Source organism: Bombina bombina, chromosome 6 (assembly GCF_027579735.1).
Source record: "Bombina bombina isolate aBomBom1 chromosome 6, aBomBom1.pri, whole genome shotgun sequence".
Lineage (NCBI taxonomy): Eukaryota > Metazoa > Chordata > Amphibia > Anura > Bombinatoridae > Bombina > Bombina bombina.
In genome coordinates this window covers 1,096,697,275-1,096,715,624 of record NC_069504.1, presented here as the reverse complement: position 1 = coordinate 1,096,715,624, position 18,350 = coordinate 1,096,697,275, and the positions used below count along the sequence as shown (strand labels likewise).

The 18,350-nt window shown below is 37.4% G+C and overlaps 1 long non-coding RNA gene across 1 annotated transcript in view; it reads right to left on the bottom strand.

Moving 5' to 3' along the window:
• Positions 1-3,365: 3,365 nt before the first annotated feature.
• The window catches only part of LOC128664226 (uncharacterized), a 203,423-nt gene continuing 188,438 nt past the window's right edge, over positions 3,366-18,350 (bottom strand). The window contains exon 7 of the long non-coding RNA XR_008402938.1: positions 3,366-4,261. This is a non-coding gene — a long non-coding RNA (uncharacterized LOC128664226). The remainder of the gene's footprint in view (positions 4,262-18,350) is intronic.

Here is an 18,350-nt window from a genome sequence, read left to right as displayed (position 1 = left end):
TAAACTCTAATGTGGAGTTTAAATGTGATTGGGAGCAATTATGTTTATTGGTTTTTTGACTTAAATGTGATAAATCGGCGACACTATAACTCACCCAGCTTGAATCCCCACTTTGTTTTGCAAACAGGAGACAATAAAAACAAAAGAGCCTGTTAGATAATTCACAACCACAAATCCATGGATATTTATCATATACCTCGGGTTTGAATTCTCTTTTGAAATCTCTAGTTTTACATTTTATCACCTGGGTAAGGTTAAGCATAGGTGTTGGCCTGAGCATTTTAATTTCCATTTTTCTTTCAATGGGCAACGTTGAAAAATGTAATTGCTTTAGCTCAGACACACTAATTTTACTAAGTGCCATCTTAACTGTTAGTTTACACACAAAGAACAGTCCTTTGCTCTTATCAAATATACAACTTGTAGGTAGGTAGCTCTGCAGCTGTTAGAAAATATACAACTCAACTTAAAGTAATAGTTTAATAGTTTGGCGGTTGCTATGTAATATATAACTTGTAGGTAGGTAGCTCTGCAGCTGTTTGAAAATATATTAAAAGTTTAATAGGTTTGTGGTTGTTATGTAATATATAACTTGTAGGTAGGTAGCTCTGTTGCTCTGCAGCTGTTAGAAAATATACAACTCAACTTGAAGTAATAGTTTAATAGTTTGGCGGTTGTTATGTAATATATACTTAAATTAATACTTAAATTAAATGTATTAATGTTTAATGGTAAACAACTGTGACAGCCGTCAACGGTCAACAACTAGTAGTATCAACAGCAGCACAGAAGTGAACTGCTTTTTTTGTGAAAAAAAACTTTGTTCTTTTTTTGCAAAACTTCTAATTGCAATCTGCTAATTAATCTGCTAAAATACTTAAATTAAATGTATTAATTTTTAATGGTAAACAACCGTGACAGCCGTCAACGGTCAACAACTAGTAGTATCAACAGCAGCACAGTAGTTAACTGCTTTTTTTGTGAAAAAAAACTTTGTTCTTTTTTTGCAAAACTTCTTCTAATTTTAATCTGCTAATTAATCTGCTAAAATACTTAAATTAAATGTATTAATGTTTAATGGTAAGCAAACGTGACAGCCATCAACGGTCAACAACTAGTAGTATCAACAGCAGCACAGCAGTTAACTGCTTTCTGTATTTGTAAAAAAAAAAAAGTTTTTGCAAAACTTCTAATTGCAATCTGCTGACAAAAATATTATTTTATTATTCCCAAATGACTCCACTAAACTTACTGACTAAAGCCAATTGTTTTAAGAGAGAACTCCCACTCTACCTAACTAGTACTAAATGTTAAGTTAAAACACAAAATGAACTTTTTTTTCTCACACACACTGGTGTCTGTCTCACTGACTCACTCTAGTCTCTACTAGTACTAACTGTAATCTCAACTCTGTTCTGTAAGTTTAATTAAGTTAACTAACTACAGTTAGTTTAAAAGTTTAAACTAAACTAATAAGCTCAGCAGCTGCAGCCTGGCCTGCAGCAAAATAAGGCCCACTGCTGCCCAGTGCCCACTACTAAGGCAGCTTAAGCTAACTATTCGCAAAATTATCTATTATATAATTAACTTAAGTAAGTCTGTTATTCAATTTCTGTCAGGAGTCCTGGACTCAGTGTCAGCACTCAGCAGCCACCAACACCACGTCTGCAGCCAGCAAGGGCTAAATCGTTTTTTTTATGAGAGGCAAGTTGAACAATCAGAGCTCTGTAAACAAGGCTCCTATCCGCTCAACGGCTATCTCCTCAATGAGAGTTTCACGCCGTTGAGGGGGAGGAGCCTTGTTTACAGAGCTCTGATTGTTCAACTTGCCTCTCATAAAAAAAAACGATTTAGCCCTTGCTGGCTGCAGACGTGGTGTTGGTGGCTGCTGAGTGCTGACACTGAGTCCAGGACTCCTGACAGAAATTGAATAACAGACTTACTTAAGTTAATTATATAATAGATAATTTTGCGAATAGTTAGCTTAAGCTGCCTTAGTAGTGGGCACTGGGCAGCAGTGGGCCTTATTTTGCTGCAGGCCAGGCTGCAGCTGCTGAGCTTATTAGTTTAGTTTAAACTTTTAAACTAACTGTAGTTAGTTAACTTAATTAAACTTACAGAACAGAGTTGAGATTACAGTTAGTACTAGTAGAGACTAGAGTGAGTCAGTGAGACAGACACCAGTGTGTGTGAGAAAAAAAAGTTCATTTTGTGTTTTAACTTAACATTTAGTACTAGTTAGGTAGAGTGGGAGTTCTCTCTTAAAACAATTGGCTTTAGTCAGTAAGTTTAGTGGAGTCATTTGGGAATAATAAAATAATATTTTTGTCAGCAGATTGCAATTAGAAGTTTTGCAAAAACTTTTTTTTTTTTTTTACAAATACAGAAAGCAGTTAACTGCTGTGCTGCTGTTGATACTACTAGTTGTTGACCGTTGATGGCTGTCACGGTTGCTTACCATTAAACATTAATACATTTAATTTAAGTATTTTAGCAGATTAATTAGCAGATTGCAATTAGAAGTTTTGCAAAAAAAGAACAAAGTTTTTTTTCACAAAAAAAGCAGTTAACTACTGTGCTGCTGTTGATACTACTAGTTGTTGACCGTGACGCTAGTATCGTATCAGAGGTGAGACTCACCCATGACAGGCAGACTGTGGGAGGAGCCAGAGCACAGGCTGAAGTCAGCTCGCACACTTCAGCCTGTGCGAATAGGGCTCTATTACCAGTGCCGGGCTGGGAGGAGCAACGCCTGCACAGTGATGCATAGAGATCACTGTGCAGCATAGGGTTTTGCTTGATCGCACGTGCGATCAGTGTCTGGTACTCTGGTGTGTGCACAGTGGCGTGCGCGCACTCGCGCAGTGAGACAAGAGCAGCCCGAGGAGGAGACGCTAGTGACTGATGCGGTCTGGTCTACGCTGGTGACGTCAGCTTCCGCCTGGGTCCTAGCTCCCTCCTGATTCATTCAATGATATCTATCTTGACTTACAGTCTATAATGGTAAATGGTGTGTGGTATATTACTGTTATGGTCCTAGTGGCTACAGACAGAGACAGACAAGAAAAAACAGAGCCTACATCATGTATATATATAATAAACAATATAATAACACACACACACTAATAAAAAAAAAAAAATAAACAAAAAAATCAAACAATTTTTTTTTTGCTGATTTTTTTTTTTTTGGCTCAATTTTTTTTTCCTCCTTGCCCCCTGGGGGGTTCACGTGCGAATATGCACAACTGGAGGAGCCTCCACTGCATTGTACTAAATATAATTCTAATTTAGTACTAAATCTCTATGGTAAAACCACTAAACCAATACAGGTAATTTGTGAAATAAACTCTATGAGAGGGTCGCCATTGTTTCCAAACAGTTTATTTGGAATCAATATATGTTAATAATAAGAGAAATATTTACAGGTATATATACACATCTATTTTACAACAAAACAGTCCAAATATTTAATACAGGGCAACTTTACTACAATAACCCCAGTTTGTCCAACACTGCTAAAATAATCATAGAAATATACTTAGCCACATTCTCCAGTGTGTCCAAAATCAGCCATCTTTTCAGCATGCACAAGATAAGAAGAGAAAGATATAGAGAGTGGTCCAGTTTTTATACCCCAATTCAATAGGGAGTGGTTTATCAAATGCCACTCAAAGGCTATTGGGAGTGTCCTTAGTTCAGAGAGAAATGTGTATCTGGGGAAGGGATTTTAATAACAGCTAGGTCAGTAAGCTATGTTACCACATTCCCTCACTTTTTCTTCTCCTATGTTGCCCCGTTTTCTAGAAATACCCACTAGTACAGAAGAACACAGTGGGAGCAAAAACCTTAGAGGGAAAATTCTCCCACCATCCCTTAGGAATTTCATTCCCTCTGCGATATGAGCTCTTCTGTACATTCCAAGGACTGTCAATTCCTAGTCTAACTTTATACAATTCATTAAAAAATTAATTTAACATTATACATAGAAACACAAAATCCTATGCTAAACCCCATTAGCAACATTTATACAATGGTCTTAAAATTGGGAAAAATTAAAAGTTCATGTATGAGTGCGTGAGTGTGGGTACACTAGATGGGTATGCGTGTAGTAAAATCTTTATTAATAACGTTTGAATTGTGCCTGTAAAACAAACGTTATAATGGTTCACTGAAGTTCTTTGTTGTCATCTTTTGGCATCTGGTCCTTGCTCGTGCTTTACCAATCGTCTCTCTTTGAACCACTTTGTTTTTTTCCAAGATCCTCAAAGGAATAAAAAAAGATTAAAACCAGGCATATATTTACTTCACACTACAACACTCCATCTGCAATAGAAAACACATTCACAGTTATTAACTTCAAGTTGGGATGTGCCTCTATCATTGCATCATCCCACTCGCCCCGTTACTTAAACTTATGTTGTTTGTCCTATATTATTATTTACCCCTTTATGATATATATTATTTTGGCCTAATGCCCAATTTTACATATCCATTGTGATACATTTTATACTTATTTAATTTGTCCAACGCCACTATCATAGCTTCTTGGTTAGATCAGTCCTGATGACACCTGACAAACAACAATCTATAGTATGTGTTATTGGGGAAAAACTGGAAGGAAAGGTGAGAAACCTTCTATCTTCATTGGTTTTCATCCTGCAAGATAAGACTTCAGACAGTTTACATAGAAATTGTATTGTATGCAGCCTCCCAAAACTAATCACAATGGAGGTATCTGTTATTTGTTTTTGTTTTTTTTAGAAAGAAAATGCATCAATTAACTATGCATTCTAAACTTAATGAAAAAACACTTAAAATTATTAATTGAACTTAAAACTAAAGTACACATTACACGATACAAATGTACTGCAAACAAATATGCTTATAAACAAAAATGAATGATTAATTTAAACCCTCCAACTCTGTCAGCTGTTTCTTTAGAAACCCAATTTCATCTCTCATTCTCCTGTTTTTTTGTTTGAGTTCCCAATAACTTAAGTTGGCCTTATTGCTTATCTCATTTGGCCTCAGCCTCCAATTTTTACATTTTTTTTCTCCTCCTCCTGTTAATGTCGCCATTTAAATTCCTGTCTCTCCAGTTTCCTGTGTATGATGCTCTACTATTCTAATATCCCCAAATATGTCTCCTGTTACCCCTCTCTGATTCCTGCCTGTGAATATTCAGATTGTTCTCCAGTGACTGCTTCACTGCAGAAATTGCCTTAATGGTATATGGGTGATAATTCCACTACTTTTCAGCTCTAGTGAGCACCATATCTAAGTTTGTGGAGTTTGGATCATACAGCTTTACAAACTCCTGACATTTTCTGGGGAGAGCTTCAAGTACCCTCTGTATGTGAGCTGGTGACCCCCAGAACATTTGGGTCTGTGGCTGGTGCAGCACACACCAGAATAAAACTCTTTTTGCTACTTCAAATGGCCCATCTAGAGGTCTCATGGTAATTTCACTAATCTCTTTTTCTAGACTAGTAAAATTGAAAAAGGTTTTAACTATTCTTCTAGCCTGAACAGATATGCTTGAGGTGAATCCTAATAACCTGTTGGCATAGGGGCCCATGGCATCTTGAAGCAATTCTGTCCATTCCTGCATACTCATACCTACTTTTATGGCTTTTTCAGATCCCTTGTGAAACCAATGTGAAAAGTTATTAAAGCTGTTTGTGGGGATTGTGCCCCACCATTTCTAAAAAATGTCTTTATCTGCTACAGTCGTTGGCCTAGTCTGATTTGAAAAACCTGTGTTAAAATTCTCAGATATGACAAGCCAGATAAAGCACGTGGGGGTTATTCTCTCACCCGACCCGAAATTGGTAATACATACCAATTATGACCCGCTACTCCGAGAGTTTGAAAACCTCACTGCAAAGTGGGCTAAATACGAAATTTCATGGATTGGGAGAATCCAGTCGGTCAAAATGACACTATTACCTAAGGCCACATACCTTTTTAGGTGTATCCCTCTAAGAATGCCACATTATATTCTGAATCGCTTTCAATCAATAGTAAGCAGATTTATCTGGCAGGGTAAGCCCCCGAGGATTGCGATGCAGCAACTACAAAAGCCTATCTTAAATGGAGGTCTCGCAGCTCCTAATATTCGTAAATATTACAAAGCGGCTATGCTCTCCCATGTGACAGCATGGGGGAAACCGCCGGATGATACTAGATGGGGACAATTGGAACAGGCTGTGCTTCCTTCGGGACTGCTCCTCGAGGATCTTACCTGGGTTCCCCAACATTCGGATGTACTCACAGGAGTAGATAATCCTATTATCCGGGCCTGCATTAGAGCCTGGAGGGTCTTTCGTAATTTGACTCAGGTTGTGCCACACCCTTCGCCCGCGCATTCAGTTAGAGTGCTGTTGCTCTGCCTCCTAGAATCACATCCACTGATGTGGGCTGCATGGGGTATAAAGCATTCCCGAGACCTCTACTCGCCACGCGGCCTAGTTATGCAAGCTCCAGATCTATCAAATGTAGATATTCCTAAGAGATACCATTTTGAGTATTATAGATTTATTTCCATGATGATAGCCTGGAAATTTCCAAAAACTAAACCTAGAGAAATGACTTACTGGGAGAGACGATGGCTTGTAGGTAGACCACTCCGAAAAGCCATGACTATTCATTATCAGCTTCTACTGGGCTCTGATAAATTTGTGAAGACGTTCCGTGTTCTGGAGTGGGAAAGAGCAATGGGGCGGTCGCACACAGAACTGGATTGGCAAAAAGCCTTACACTATACAAGAGCAGCAATACATTGTGTTACATTATACGAGTTATTTATAAAATTAGTGCTGCGCTGGCATAGAGTCCCTGAGCAATTGCATAAAATGTTTTCACATACATCAGATAGGTGCTGGAGGGGGTGTGGCCAGAAGGGATCTCACCTCCATATTTGGTGGAGCTGTAATAAAGTGAAGGGGGTGTGGGATCAGGTGGCGACAATACTCGACCAATTAGGTCTACTCCATAGGCTAACACCAGACACTGCCCTTTTTCATTTAGGACTGGGGAAATTGACTCAACCAGAGAACTTTTTATGTATTGTGATACTCCTGGCCACGAAACTAGCAATAGCAAGATGTTGGTTGGGAACTCCACAGGTTACATTTACTATGATCAAAGATATCATTGAATATATCCGCTCAATGGAAGAGTTCTCTTTGCGATGCATGGGTAAACTAGGCTTACATGGGCAGGTCTGGGTACCCTGGGAAACTTGGGAGAAAAAGATTACATAAGAGGGATATAAGGACAAACTACAAGAAAGTACTGATAGTCTGATTATGACCCGTCCTCTGCCCTCTCACGAAACCCCCCCTGCCCGTCCCCACCCCCCACCCCCTAGGTTTTTTTTTTCTCTCCTCTCCCTATACCCTGTCGCCTCGGGGCCAATAACCTTTTTCAACAACTAGTAATACTGTTCATTCACCTGGAGATCATTGTTATGCATATGCTATATAATCCCTCGGGCCAGTTTTAGTTCGAGGAGAAAACGCATTCCAGGTGTTATCTAACCAGATACACATTTGAATATTTTTCATGTGCCATTTTACTTAGCTATCTGTTGTGTTGTATATAATATGGACAAGTACAGGCCTGCATAAAGTAAGGAATCCCTACCGAAACTAGGCCCAATGATGATTGCTGTATGCTATTTTATATGCTAAATGTCCGTTTGAAAATGTACATATGTAAAAAAGAGGTATTATTCATGGCTAGGTATATTACCTTAGGGTTTTAGATCTAATACGGCTTGCAGTCTAGAAGACATGCCTGTTATATTCGATGCATAACCACTGATGTATGTCAAATAGGCGTGTTGCCATGATGCGTTCCAAGAATTTGTTTATGTATGCCTTACTACCTCAATAAATATTATTTTAAAAAAATAAAATAAAAAAAATTCTCAGATATTATGACAGGGGCAATTGGAACAGAACTTGAGTTTTTAGTGGGGCCCACTTGCATTTTATCTTGTTGTATTACATGTATTGGCTCTTTCCTTTGTGGCAGTAAGTGATCACTATCTGCATTGTTCCCAGAAATATCACTAATTATTGTTTTATTTTCATTTGTAACTCAGTAATTTTATTTGAGTATTCGTTTCTGCTATGTTCTGTTAATTTTAATTGGCGTTGTAATTTACTGATCTGTATGGTGTTAGTTAAAACAGAACGCTTAATACAATCTCTGTCAGTCTGTGTGTTATCTAACTTTAATTTAAGGTCTTTATTTTGCTCTGTCAGGTCTCCAATAATGTTTGTTAGTCCCCTTATTGTTGAAATCACTGCCTGCGCTATCATACATTTAATTTTATTATTATTAATCTTTTTAATAGATACTACCTGTGTTAGAATCTCTAAAACACTTTCGCATTTTTGGTTCTTAGCTTCTGGGATGAGGAATGGACCATTGTATTTATGAATGTAATTGTTAAAATAATCACAGATTTCCTGTGAAATATAGTTTTTTCCAGACATTTTTAACAGATAGCCGTTAGAACTAAAATAATAAAAAAAAATATATATATATATCAGTGAAATATATATATATATATAAAATATATATCAGTGAACAAGTGCCCTAGAGGCATGAAATGCGTATGATGTCACAGGAGGGTGATGTTCCCCCTGTTTTCCTGTTCTAATACCTTGATTTTATCAAGTTGCTGTATATGGATTATGGTTTTATCATTATAACCTAATAAAGAATTGCTTTTACTTTTCGCATTCCTGGTATGCCGAGGAGTTTCCTTGTTTCCTATATATATATATATATATATATATATATATATATATATATATACTAGAACAGACTCTGAATAGTGTGCCTCTCACAGCATAGTAGTTTTGTTTTTTTAAAATTAACACAGGATGTATAAGATACCATTGAGATGCTAATTTTACACAACAAAGGACATAGCAGTTAAGCCACCTAGAAGAGGTAGTTATTAGATCTGTTTATAAGAGGTCAGCATTCCAGCAGAGGCGGTAATATAGTTAAATTTAGTTTTCCTAACCACTGCTCAATATTCTTTATTTTAAATCTGGGGAACAGACTTAGAATAGTGTGTCTCTCACAGCATAGTTTGCCAGACTATTTGACCTGCCCCAAATGCAAGGAATTATCATATCTATAGGGCAATGAAACACCAGACTAAACAGAAGTTAAGCAACTTAGACTTTCTGTAAAGGAGATAACTTTGTATATAAGGAGCAGAAATCAAGCATTTAAAAACAAACAAAAAATATTTGTAGTCCTAAAATATAGACCAAATTGAAAAATGTTTGTGCTTTTAAATCCAAGTAGTGTGTCACACACTCACAATATACCTTGCCATCTACCTCCTGCACCTTCCCCCAACAGGAAGGAATTTACATTAACATATGTATAGGGAAAACTACAGTTCTAGGTGTAACACATTCACAGAAATGAATCCTTTGTAAAAAATAAATAAATAAAAAAAAAGTGCAAGAAAATTACAATCTTTATAAAATGGACATTATATTCCATGTATAAAGGAGTAGAAGTCAATCACTTTAACCTTACTATGGCAGCTATGAAAGGCTGGTCCACTCAGCAAACAACCATCTTCTTTGTAAGAAAACAAAGTACTGTAAAGGTTTTGTTTGTAAAAAACAAACAAACATTTAGATGGGACCAAGACAACAAGTAAATATCATGTCTCTAAATACAGCACTAAATACAAAAACTTTGCTTTAAAACACCAAATCTACCTTTTATTGCAGTTACATTAAAACATTTTGGAGTAACACACAATTGTATTATTTGCTCTAAAATGAGAAATTTTCTTTCACTGAGGCCCTCCCCCCAAGTAACTCTATGCAAATGCAAATGAATACAGACGATTCCACCTGAAATACAGGTTTTCCAAACCATGCATTTTCTTCAGTAAACGTTTAATATATATATATATATATATATATATATATATATATATATATATATATATATATATATCCTGCAATATTCTAAAATTAAATCAACATATTTTTTTAATTCCTGCAAAATCAATTGGCATATGGATTTATCTACAACTTCATGGCCACCAAAATGTGGTTATTAATTAATTAAATTATCTTAACTTTATACTAAATATAATTCTAATTTAGTACTAAATCTCTATGGTAAAACCACTAAACCAATACAGGTAAGTTATGAAATAAACTCTATGTGAGGGTCTCCATTGTTTCCAAACAGTTTATTTGGAATCAATATATGTTAATAATAAGATAAATATTTACAGGTATATATACACATCTATTTTACAACAAAACAGTCCAAATATTTAATACAGGGCAACTTTACTACAATAACCCCAGTTTGTCCAACACTGCTAAAATAATCATAGAAATATACTTAACCACATTCTCCAGTGTGTCCAAAATCAGCCACATTTCAGCATGCATAAGATAAGAAGAGAAAGAGATAGAGAGTGTTCCAGTTTTTATACCCCAATTCAATAGGGAGTGGTTTATCAAATGCCACTCAAAGGCTATTGGGAGTGTCCTTAGTTCAGAGAGAAATGTGTATCTGGGGGAAGGGATTTTAATAACAGCTAGGTCAGTAAGCTATGTCACTACATAGCCAATGACAAGTCGACTTGGCCTTGTGTTTAGGATAATTGTCATGTTGGAATGTCCAAGTACGTCCCATGCGCAGCTTCTGGGCTGATGAATGCAAATTTTCCTCCAGTATTTTTTGATAAGATACTGCATTCATCTTGCCATCAATTTTGACCAAATTTCCTGTGCCTTTGTCGCTCACACATCCCCAAAACATCAGCGATCCACCTCTGTTTCACAGTAGGAATGGTGTACCTTTCATCATAGGCCTTGTTGACTCCTCTCAAAATGTAGCGTTTATGGTTGTGGCCAAAAAGCTCAATTTTGGTCTCATCACTCCAAATGACTTTGTGCCAGAAGGTTTGAGGCTTGTCTCTGTGCTGTTTGGTATATTGTACGGAGGATACTTTGTGGCATTTGCGTAGTAAGGGCTTTCTTCTGGAGTATCGACCATGCAGCCCATCTTTCTTCAAGAGCCTCCTTATTGTGCATCTTGAAGCAGCCACACAACATGTTTTCAGAGAGTCCTGTATTTCACCTGAAGTTATTTGTGGGTTTTTCTTTGCATCCTGAAAATTTTTCCTGGCAGTTGTGGCTGAAATTTTAGTTGGTCTACCTGACCATGGTTTGATTTCAACAAAACCCCTTATTTTTCACTTCTTGATTAGAGTTTGAACACTGCTGATTTGCATTCTCAATTCCTTTGATATTTTTTTATATCCCTTTCCTGTTTTATACAGTTCAACTACCTTTTCCCGCAGATCCTTTGACAATTCTTTTGCTTTCCCCATGACTCAGAATCCAGAAACGTCAGTGCAGCATTGGATGAAAGATGCAGGGGTCTGTCAGGAGTCCAGAAACTCATTGACCTTTTATACACACACACTAATTACAAGCAAACAGATCACAGGTGAGGATGGTTACCTTTAATAGCCATTCAAACCCCTTTGTGTCAATTTGTGTGCATGTTATCAGGCCAAAACCACCAGGGTATGTAAACATTTGATCAGGGTCATTTGGTAGTTTCTGTTGTCATTATGATTTAAAAAGAGTAAACACAGTTGATTGATAATAAATGGCTTTAGTCATACACTAACCATGAGTGAAAGAAAAGTTTTTGTGTTATCATTCATATTCTCTGAAAAATGGACAAGAAATCATAAATTCTGCCAGGGTATGTAAACTTATGAGCACAACTGTATATATATATATATACACACACATCTGTATATATCTACACTGATATAAAATCATCTATATATATATATAGGGATAGATATGCTGTATATTGTATCAAAATACCATCAATATATGTAGAAATATGTATTTATGAATGAATAGAACATATTCTGCTACATTTTAAATGTTAACACAGGATGTATAAGATACCATTGAGATGCTAATTTTACACAACAAAGGACATAGCAGTTAAGCCACCTAGAAGAGGTAGTTATGAGATCTGTTTATAAGAGGTCAGCATTCCAGCAGAGGCGGTAATATAGTTAAATTTAGTTTTCCTAACCACTGCTCAATATTCTTCATTTTAAATCTGGGGAACAGACTTAGAATAGTGTGTCTCTCACAGCATAGTTTGCCAGACTATTTGACCTGCCCCAAATGCAAGGAATTATCATATCTATAGGGCAATGAAACACCAGACTAAACAGAAGTTAAGCAACTTGGGCCTAGATTTGGAGTTCGGCGGTAAAAGGGCTGTTAACGCTCCGCGGGCTTTTTTCTGGCCGCACCATAAATTTAACTCTGGTATCGAGAGTTAAAACAAATGCTGCGTTAGGCTCCAAAAAAGGAGCGTAGAGCATTTTTACCGCAAATGCAACTCTCGATACCAGAGTTGCTTACGGACGCGGCCGGCCTCAAAAACGTGCTCGTGCACGATTCTCCCATAGGAAACAATGGGACTGTTTGAGCTGAAAAAAAACCTAACACCTGCAAAAAAGCAGCGTTCAGCTCCTAACGCAGCCCCATTGTTTCCTATGGGGAAACACTTCCTACGTCTGCACCTAACACCCTAACATGTACCCCGAGTCTAAACACCCCTACCCTTACACTTATTAACCCCTAATCTGCCGCCCCCGCTATCGCTGACCCCTGCATTACACTTTTAACCCCTAATCTGCCGCTCCGTAAAACGCCGCCACCTACGTTATCCCTATGTACCCCTAATCTGCTGCCCTAACATCGCCGACCCCTATATTATATTTATTAACCCCTAATCTGCCCCCCACAACGTCGCCGACACCTACCTACACTTATTAACCCCTAATCTGCCGAGCGGACCTGAGCGCTACTATAATAAAGTTATTAACCCCTAATCCGCCTCACTAACCCTATCATAAATAGTATTAACCCCTAATCTGCCCTCCCTAACATCGCCGACACCTACCTTCAATTATTAACCCCAAATCTGCCGACCGGAGCTCACCGCTATTCTAATAAATGTATTAACCCCTAAAGCTAAGTCTAACCCTAACACTAACACCCCCCTAAGTTAAATATAATTTTTATCTAACGAAATAAATTAACTCTTATTAAATAACTTATTCCTATTTAAAGCTAAATACTTACCTGTAAAATAAATCCTAATATAGCTACAATATAAATTATAATTATATTATAGCTATTTTAGGATTAATATTTATTTTACAGGCAACTTTGTAATTATTTTAACCAGGTACAATAGCTATTAAATAGTTAAGAACTATTTAATAGTTACCTAGTTAAAATAATAACAAATTTACCTGTAAAATAAATCCTAACCTAAGTTATAATTAAACCTAACACTACCCTATCAATAAAATAATTAAACACAATTCCTACAAATAAATACAATTAAATAAACTAGCTAAAGTACAAAAAATAAAAAAGAACTAAGTTACAGAAAAAAAAAAATATTTACAAACATAAGAAAAATATTACAACAATTTTAAACTAATTACACCTACTCTAAGCCCCCTAATAAAATAACAAAGCCCCCCAAAATAAAAAATTCCCTACCCTATTCTAAATTAAAAAAGTTACAAGCTCTTTTACCTTACCAGCCCTGAACATTGCCCTTTGCGGGGCATGCCCCAAGAATTTCAGCTCTTTTGCCTGTAAAAAAAAACATACAATACCCCCCCCCAACATTACAACCCACCACCCACATACCCCTAATCTAACCCAAACCCCCCTTAAATAAACCTAACACTAATCCCCTGAAGATCTTCCTACCTTGTCTTCACCATCCAGGTATCACCGATCCGTCCTGGCTCCAAGATCTTCATCCAACCCAAGCGGGGGTTGGCGATCCATAATCCGGTGCTCCAAAGTCTTCCTCCTATCCGGCAAGAAGAGGACATCCGGACCGGCAAACATCTTCTCCAAGCGGCATCTTCGATCTTCTTCCATCCGGTGCGGAGCGGGTCCATCTTGAAGCAGGCGACGCGGATCCATCCTCTTCTTCCGATGTCTCCCGACTAATGACGGTTCCTTTAAGGGACGTCATCCAAGATGGCGTCCCTCGAATTCCGATTGGCTGATAGGATTCTATCAGCCAATCGGAATTAAGGTAGGAATTTTCTGATTGGCTGATGGAATCAGCCAATCAGAATCAAGTTCAATCTGATTGGCTGATCCAATCAGCCAATCAGATTGAGCTCGCATTCTATTGGCTGTTCCGATCAGCCAATAGAATGCGAGCTCAATCCAAGATGGCGTCCCTCGAATTCCGATTGGCTGATAGGATTCTATCAGCCAATCGGAATTAAGGTAGGAATTTTCTGATTGGCTGATGGAATCAGCCAATCAGAATCAAGTTCAATCTGATTGGCTGATCCAATCAGCCAATCAGATTGAGCTCGCATTCTATTGGCTGTTCCGATCAGCCAATAGAATGCGAGCTCAATCTGATTGGCTGATTGGATCAGCCAATCGGATTGAACTTGATTCTGATTGGCTGATTCCATCAGCCAATCAGAAAATTCCTACCTTAATTCCGATTGGCTGATAGAATCCTATCAGCCAATCGGAATTCGAGGGACGCCATCTTGGATGACGTCCCTTAAAGGAACCGTCATTAGTCGGGAGACATCGGAAGAAGAGGATGGATCCGCGTCGCCTGCTTCAAGATGGACCCGCTCCGCACCGGATGGAAGAAGATCGAAGATGCCGCTTGGAGAAGATGTTTGCCGGTCCGGATGTCCTCTTCTTGCCGGATAGGAGGAAGACTTTGGAGCACCGGATTATGGATCGCCAACCCCCGCTTGGGTTGGATGAAGATCTTGGAGCCAGGACGGATCGGTGATACCTGGATGGTGAAGACAAGGTAGGAAGATCTTCAGGGGATTAGTGTTAGGTTTATTTAAGGGGGGTTTGGGTTAGATTAGGGGTATGTGGGTGGTGGGTTGTAATGTTGGGGGGGGGTATTGTATGTTTTTTTTTACAGGCAAAAGAGCTGAAATTCTTGGGGCATGCCCCGCAAAGGGCCCTGTTCAGGGCTGGTAAGGTAAAAGAGCTTGTAACTTTTTTAATTTAGAATAGGGTAGGGAATTTTTTATTTTGGGGGGCTTTGTTATTTTATTAGGGGGCTTAGAGTAGGTGTAATTAGTTTAAAATTGTTGTAATATTTTTCTTATGTTTGTAAATATTTTTTTTTTTCTGTAACTTAGTTCTTTTTTATTTTTTGTACTTTAGCTAGTTTATTTAATTGTATTTATTTGTAGGAATTGTGTTTAATTAATTTATTGATAGTGTAGTGTTAGGTTAATTGTAGGTAATTGTAGGTAGTTTATTTAATTATTTTATTGATAGGGTAGTGTTAGGTTTAATTATATCTTAGGTTAGGATTTATTTTACAGGTAAATTTGTTATTATTTTAACTAGGTAACTATTAAATAGTTCTTAACTATTTAATAGCTATTGTACCTGGTTAAAATAATTACAAAGTTGCCTGTAAAATAAATATTAATCCTAAAATAGCTATAATATAATTATAATATATATTGTAGCTATATTAGGGTTTATTTTACAGGTAAGTATTTAGCTTTAAATAGGAATAATTTATTTAATAAGAGTTAATTTATTTAGTTAGATTTAAATTATATTTAACTTAGGGGGGTGTTAGTGTTAGAGTTAGACTTAGCTTTAGGGGTTAATACATTTATTAGAATAGCGGTGAGCTCCGGTCGGCAGATTAGGGGTTAATAATTGAAGGTAGGTGTCGGCGATGTTAGGGAGGGCAGATTAGGGGTTAATACTATTTATGATAGGGTTAGTGAGGCGGATTAGGGGTTAATACATTTATTATAGTAGCGCTCAGGTCCGCTCGGCAGATTAGGGGTTAATAAGTGTAGGCAGGTGTCGGCGACGTTGAGGGGGGCAGATTAGGGGTTAATAAATATAATATAGGGGTCGGCGATGTTAGGGGCAGCAGATTAGGGGTACATAGGGATAACGTAGGTGGCGGCGATTTGCGGTCGGAAGATTAGGGGTTAATTATTGTAAGTAGCTGGCGGCGACATTGTGGGGGGCAGGTTAGGGGTTAATAAATATAATACAGGGGTCGGCGGGGTTAGGGGCAGCAGATTAGGGGTACATAAATATAACGTAGGTGGCGGTCGGCAGATTAGGGGTTAAAAATTTTAATCGAGTGGCGGCGGTGTGGGGGGAGCTCGGTTTAGGGGTACATAGGTAGTTTATGGGTGTTAGTGTACTTTAGGGTACAGTAGTTAAGAGCTTTATAAACCGGCGTTAGCCAGAAAGCTCTTAACTCCTGCTATTTTCAGGCGGCTGGAGTTTTGTCGTTAGAGCTCTAACGCTCACTGCAGAAACGACTCTAAATACCAGCGTTAGAAAGATCCCATTGAAAAGATAGGCTACGCAAATGGCGTAGGGGGATCTGCGGTATGGAAAAGTCGCGGCTGAAAAGTGAGCGTTAGACCCTTTAATCACTGACTCCAAATACCAGCGGGCGCCCAAAACCAGCGTTAGGAGCCTCTAACGCTGGTTTTGACGGCTACCGCCGAACTCCAAATCTAGGCCTTAGACTTTCTGTAAAGGAGATAACTTTGTATATAAGGAGCAGAAATCAAGCATTTAAAAACAAACAAATAAATATTTGTAGTCCTAAAATATAGACCAAATTGAAAAATGTTTGTGCTTTTAAATCCAAGTAGTGTGTCACACACTCACAATATACCTTGCCATCTACCACCTGCACCTTCCCCCAACAGGAAGGAATTTACATTAACATATGTATAGGGAAAACTACAGTTCTAGGTGTAACACATTCACAGAAATGAATCCTTTGTAAAAACAGAAATAAAAAAAAAAAAGAAAGAAAATTACAATCTTTATAAAATGGACATTATATTCCATGTATAAAGGAGCAGAAGTCAATCACTTTAACCTTACTATGGCAGCTATGAAATGCTGGTCCACTCAGCAAACAACCATCCTCTTTGTAAGAAAACAAAGTACTGTAAAGCTTTTGTTTGTAAAAAACAAACAAACATTTAGATGGGACCAAGACAACAAGTAAATATCATGTCTCTAAATACAGCACTAAATACAAAAACTTTGCTTTAAAACACCAAATCTACCTTTTACTGCAGTTACATTAAAACATTTTGGAGTAACACACAATTGTATTATTTGCTCTAAAATGAGAAATTTTCTTTGACTGAGGCCCTCCCCCCAAGTAACTCTATGCAAATGCAAATGAATACAGACAATTCCACCTGAAATACAGGTTTTCCAAACCATGCATTTTCTTCAGTAAACGTTTAATATATATATATATATATATATATATATATCCTGCAATATTCTAAGATTAAATCAACATATTTTTTTAATTCCTGCAAAATCAATTGGCATATGGATTTATCTACAACTTCATGGCCACCAAAATGTGGTTATTATTTAATTAAAATATCTTTACTTTATACTAAATATAATTCTAATTTAGTACTAAATCTCTATGGTAAAACCACTAAACCAATACAGGTAAGTTGTGAAATAAACTCTATGTGAGGGTCTCCATTGTTTCCAAACAGTTTATTTGGAATCAATATATGTTAATAATAAGATAAATATTTACAGGTATATATACACATCTATTTTACAACAAAACAGTCCAAATAATTAATACAGGGCAACTTTACTACAATAACCCCAGTTTGTCCAACACTGCTAAAATAATCATAGATATATACTTAGCCACATTCTCCAGTGTGTCCAAAATCAGCCACATTTCAGCATGCATAAGATAAGAAGAGAAAGAGATAGAGAGTGTTCCAGTTTTTATACCCCAATTTAATAGGGAGTGGTTTATCAAATGCCACTCAAAGGCTATTGGGAGTGTCCTTAGTTCAGAGAGAAATGTGTATCTGGGGGAAGGGATTTTAATAACAGCTAGGTCAGTAAGCTATGTCACCAATGACAGGTCAACTTGGCCTTGTGTTTAGGATAATTGTCATGTTGGAATGTCCAAGTACGTCCCATGCGCAGCTTCTGGGCTGATGAATGCAAATTATCCTCCAGTATTTTTTGATAAGATACTGCATTCATCTTGCCATCAATTTTGACCAAATTTCCTGTGCCTTTGTAGCTCACACATCCCCAAAACATCAGCGATCCACCTCTGTTTCACGGTAGGAATGGTGTACCTTTCATCATAGGCCTTATTGACTCTTCTCAAAATGTAGCATTTATGGTTGTGGCCAAAAAGCTCAATTT